Source organism: Mixophyes fleayi, chromosome 1 (genome assembly GCF_038048845.1).
Source record: "Mixophyes fleayi isolate aMixFle1 chromosome 1, aMixFle1.hap1, whole genome shotgun sequence".
NCBI lineage: Eukaryota > Metazoa > Chordata > Amphibia > Anura > Limnodynastidae > Mixophyes > Mixophyes fleayi.
In genome coordinates, this window is record NC_134402.1 from 335465619 (window position 1) to 335471618 (window position 6000).

The following is a 6000-nucleotide window of genomic DNA, read 5'->3' on the forward strand; positions in this document are numbered from 1 at the left end:
ATGTTAGTAAGTGATCATACCTTTGGTAATTCCCCTGTACCAAGAAGCAGGCTAATATGAAAGAATTACTTGGCATGGTTGTAGGAGGAACCCAGCACTTTCTTGTCAATGAGAACACTGAGTCCATGTAACATGCAGTCTTTATCCTGTGGAAGGCTACTGGAACCCAGAAGAGTACATTTCACCTTTTCTGGTTCAAAATCACAGGGGAACTAGATATCGGGTTCCCAGGTCTTGGGGTATTGTCTAGTCATTCACCACACACTTGTCTCCGGGCTGCAGTTTGATGTGTAGGTCGTCTACTGGATCAGTGGATACACAATGGTTGAAAGGAACCCACAGTTCCCAAATAGTCACAATAATTAGTGATCAGGATTTCACTATATTATAAAGTAGGTGAGATTTGGGGGGTCCTCTGAGTGCAATAGTTCATTAACGTCATGCACTGATGCAGGTATGTGTTCATTTATATGGTTTATGCTATCCACAGATGGTGTTACTTTGATATAAAAATAGTGTGAAACGTTAACCTTTTTGTCCCTTGTTCAAATTGATTGCTTTTAACATCTCCAGAGAACTGCATTGGGGTCAGCAATACTAGTAGAAAAACTGATTTCTCCAATCTTAACACTTTAATTGAGTGAAGTGCTAACAGAGCCCATCTCTAGTTTAGGCTTAGCAATACTTAATAGAACACATTTTTAGACCTTTTAAAAAGAAATTATAGGTTTATTACCAAATCATACCATGTAGATTGGATTTTATATATAAATAAAACTATATAATCTAATAGTATACTATTTGTCTAAGCCTAGGTTCCCTTGCTCTGGTGTTCACCATACACACAGCTGAGCTGGTGGATGACCACAGACTTGCTCATCCAGGCTCTTTCCAGAACTAGAAGATTCAGCTGAGGGAAAAAATGGAAGAATATTAACGGTTGCCAGTAGCTAGCTTGACATTTCAAATTACTGGATTAATCTTTCATATGTCCACCTTCCACTGTCTCTCCTCATTCCAACCAAACCAGCACAGAAATGCCAATTGAGACTTTAATATTGGTGCCTGATAATGCTTCCGCTTTACAGTAGCCACACTCTCCGCACCACCAGCTACAATTGTTTTTCCTCAGTTGTATCACACATCTTTTAGACCATTAAAGGATTTGGCCCGGCCATGTTTTACAAGTGTTTCATTTTATCATTAATCTTTGTTAAGAGGGTACCACAAATGGGTTTCAGCACCGTACAGAGGCAAGCATCAAAATAGTACTTAGTATTACATGATAAAACAGTAAAAAATACAAAACAACACAGCTTAAATAGGCAATAGGGTGCAAGGGTATATTGAGAGCAAGCACAAGTGTGGGTACCATTAAAGGATCGGAGTCACTGATAGAGGTGCAATAACAATGGATTAGTAGAATCAAGGGCATAGTGCCCAAGGTGCAGGTGCAAAATGTAGCTGGTAAGTAAAAATAATGAAATAGGATGCAAAGGAGGGACAAGAGCCCTGCTTATGAGAGCTTACAAACTAAAGGGAGAGAAGACTAACTGTTGACACGAGACGAGTCTAGTGTAAGGGGACCAAGAAATTAGAATGGTGAAGTGGAGAATGAGGTGTACATCGTAACGGATTGATTAAACTGTGGAGAAGTCATTTTTAATGAAAAGGTGGGTTTTCAAGTAGCATTTGACCTTTTGCAGGCTAGGGGATAGTTTGATAGAAATCTTGGCTGTATGAGTATGATGTGATGTGATTAAGGAGGGAGATGAGGAGACTGTCATTGGCTGACTTGAGAGAATCATTGTATGTTACCTGTATCATGATCTACTCAATGTATAAAGCTACATAAATATTCTGGCATTTTATCAAGGATAATATTTGTACCTTTGTCATTAAGTCAGAATGCTAGGAGTACTTTCTTCTTTAATTAGAACCACACAATTTAGTTTGATTCTTACACATGCTCCAATAAAGTAAATAAAAACCAGCAAAAATATATTCTTTATCAAATGATCAGTATAAAGAGGTGCATCTGTGGTTACTATGATTTAGGACCACAGGGCAAAGGACCTGCCTACCGCCAGGTGATCCTGAACCAACCACCACCGTAGAGACACCCTCGCTTTGGGAGATAAGCGGATCGTCTGGCGCTCCAAATAAAGATGGGAACCTGACCACTTCGTTAAGAGGTTCCACTGGAAGCAGCAGGAATGGAAACGACTGTAAGGAATTGTCTCGAAGGTCGACACTATCTTCCCTAAGAGACACATGCATAAGTGAATGGTTGGACTGTGAGTGACCAGGACCTGTGTAGTTACTACCTGTAATGACCTGGCCTTGTCCTCCAGGATAAACACCCTTTGTACTCTGGTGTCCATGAGGAGCCCCAGGAAGGTCATCCGCTGGCAGGGAATCAATTGTGATTTCTTTAGATTAACCATCCATGGTTCTCCAGGATCCTGATGGTAAGCAGCTGGTGCTGTTGCAATAGATACGCTGATGCGACCTTGATGAGGTGGTCATCTAAGTATGGTATTATTTTGACCCCTCTGGAACGAAAACATTCCACCATCAATGGCATGATTTTTGTGAACACTCTGGTTGCTGTGGAAAGGCCGAAGGGGAGTGCCTGGAATTGATAGTGAGCTAATCCTACCATAAATCCAAGAAGTCCCTCCCAAATGGGGACGTGAAGGCAAGCATCCTTTATATCTATTGACGCTAAAAATTCATCTGCCTCCAGTCAATTGATTACTGATCAGAGGGACTCCATGTGAAACTTGTCCACCCTTAGGTGTAAATTTAACATTTTTAAATTTAAAATGGGTCGGAATGATCCATCCGGCTGCTAGACAAGAAACAGGCTTGAATAGAACCCCTATCTTTTCTGGTTGTCTGGTACCGTGCAAATGACTCCTGCAGAAAGAATAGAAGAGAAAAAGCCGCATTGCTTGTCTCCTTTCTGGATCACAGGGTAAAGATGATGTTGCAAAGAAGCGAGGAGGGACTGGACCTGACAAGTCTATCATATACCCTCTCATCATGATTCCACAAATCCAAAGGTCTTGTGAAGACCCTATCCACTGTTCTCTGAACAGACTCAATCTGCTGCCACAGGAGGGGGTGGATGACAGTGAGGATGCTGGTTTATTCGTAACTTTTGCGGACTGCAGTCTTGTAGAGAGGAAGGACCTATCTCTTTAAGAGTGTCCACTGCTACCAGTCGGCCTACCTCTACTCGTCTGACCCCTAGCAAAGGAGTCCCCCCGAAAGGGCTGCCTAAAAGAACCAAATTGAGCTTTTGTCTTAGAAACGTTTACTGGCAGAAGTACTTTTGCCACCCGTGACCTGGCAAATAATATTGTCTAATTCGGGCCCAAACAACACTGCAACATTTCAAGAGATTTTTTAGATTCTATATCTGCGTCCCAGGACCTCAGCCATAGAGTCCTTCTGGCTGCCACCGCCGAAGCCGATATGGCGGACGAAAGAGGCTGCATTTTGGGCCGCCTCATGTAAGTATCCACAGGTTTCCTTTAGATGCAAGGCAAGGGGAAGCAATTCTGAATCCTGCAGTCCCTTGGCCAACTGTTCTGCCCATGCTTCAATCACTCTGGCAACCCACACCGATAAAAATATGTGTCTGAAAGAGGTGCCTGCCGCTACATAGATTGATTTTAAATTACCCTCAACCTTGTGGTCACTGGCATCCTCCAGGGCTGCTGTTCCCGGAACCAAAAGCGTACTGTGGCGAGCTATTCGAGCTACCGGAGTGTCAACCTTTGGTATCTGTTCCCAGCAGGCCAGGTCCTCTTCCTGTAACGGGTACAGACCTGCCAAAGCCACTTCAGATGTTCCGGCCGTCACTGGCATCCCTACTGTCACAGGGAGGGCAGATTCTACTAAAGCGGCTGGGAGAACAGCAGAAACCGCTGTTAACGCCGTAGGCTTAGTAAGTAGTTGGACCAGTGTAGTAACCAAATGCCCATGCCCATGCTTCCGGTACTGGTAGTACATTAGACTGGGCCTGTGTAGTGTGTCCCTCTGCATCACCATCAGTACAAAGTGCCCCTGGGTCCTTTTGTCCAATTGGCAACTTAACCATACGTTTCGAACAAGTGAAATATTTTGTAAGTGGTGCTTTCCCTTTATCAGACATATTTATTTATTTTTTTAAAAGGAAAACACACTGAAGCAATAGACATTCAGTCACCCAAGATGTAGCTTGAAGTAAATACAAGTATAGCAACTAATCTATAACCGTAAAAGTTGATCTTGTAACAAGCAAGTTGGCTAATAGAATACAAAGGGGCATATTCAATTGACGGCGGGATCGCTGAAAATCCCGCGCTCGAAAAATATTACCGTTAATACGGTAATATCTCGCGGCTCCCTGAAATCCAGCAAATAAATTACCGTATTAATGGTATTTACGCACAGGATTACCGTATTAACAGTAATATTTTTCGAGCGCGAGATTTTCAGTGATCCCGCCGTCAATTGAATACCCCCCAAAGTGTTTTTAAAACTACTTGCACACATTGACTAAAATATCCCTCTAATATGAATAGAAAGGTATACAATAATGGTACTTTGCCTTCCAGCCAAGCACAATATGCAGGAGTCAGTCAGCAGTGGAGTGTGCCGTCTTCCCAGGTAATTCTCTTGGGGCGCAGATGGGGGAGACCAAGTATGTAATAGAGGTGGGGGGAGCCCAATATGCCTTAGCTCTGCCCCCCCGTTTCCTGCTCCTGAAATCGGTGGCTGCTTCTCTTTTTATTCTAACAGGTCACCGCATTTTAGACCTCCGTTCTCCTCTACTTAAGATCCTGCAGCTTAAAAACCAAGATTTCCCCAGCTTTCTCTGAAGGGGGAACTTGGTATGCCTCGGTGCTCTATGCTGTGAAGGCAGCGCTAGTTTGTCGGGAGGCTGTCAGCACTGCCAGCGAGAGCCGTCTGGCACTTACAAGACAGTAGTACCGCTGCCTAATGGGAGTGTGCTTTCTATCTCTAGAGTACACTCCTCAGATAAAAATGCAAAAGTAAAAATACTTCCTTAAAAAATAAATATAAAAGTAAATTAAAGTATCAAAAAAAAAAACTATAGCACAAAAAGCAAGTACAACTTCCTTGGGCACTTAATCTAAACTGAGGAGCTACAGGGGGGGTTGCAGAGGGGAAGGGTCTGTCAGCATTGATACATTAAACAAGTTAACTAGCTAAGTGCCAACTCCATGGTCCCTTCTTACAACCCATGGTAGCAGTGTCCCCCAGATTAAAAAAAAAAAAAAATGTTCTTTTTCATTTTAACACTTTGTAATCATTTTACTATAAATTAGCAAAAAAAGGAGGTGAGAAGTAGATTGTCCAAACCCTTTCCACACATATTCACTGGGAGGCATCTCACCATGCAGTGAGCACATTTCTATCATAGCCAACAAATATTTATTATGGAAATCAATATTCTCTACGGTATTTAGAAAGTTGGACAGTATCTCTAGATTGTGAGGAATGTTATGAACCATTGGGAGGTGGACGTAGTCTCACCAGTCATCCAGAAGTTGAACAGTTATGAAAAAGGTTAAGGATTAGGAAAGTCACATGAAGATTTTAAATATTCTTACCTGCATCTGCAATAGAAGAATCTAATGAGGCAGTAGGATCATATTTAAAATTCCTATAAATGGTTAGTGTAATTTAGTGGTTATTTCTGGAAATAATTTGATTATAGGAGACTTGTACAATAATTGCGGCTGATTGAAATTGTTTTTCCTTAGACAGTAGCTTTTATTCCATCCACTATGCTTCTCCTGTACCAGCCCTAACCACCACTGCACCGGGGAATCTCAATGACAAAAATATACAGAAGTTTCTTGGCACAGTGTTTACATAGAACTTCTTAAACAATCTAGCATGTAAACATTTACCCGTCACAGCCCAGAGCATGAATATGAGCTGCATTTACCCATCACACAAATGAAACAAAAGCAGGGG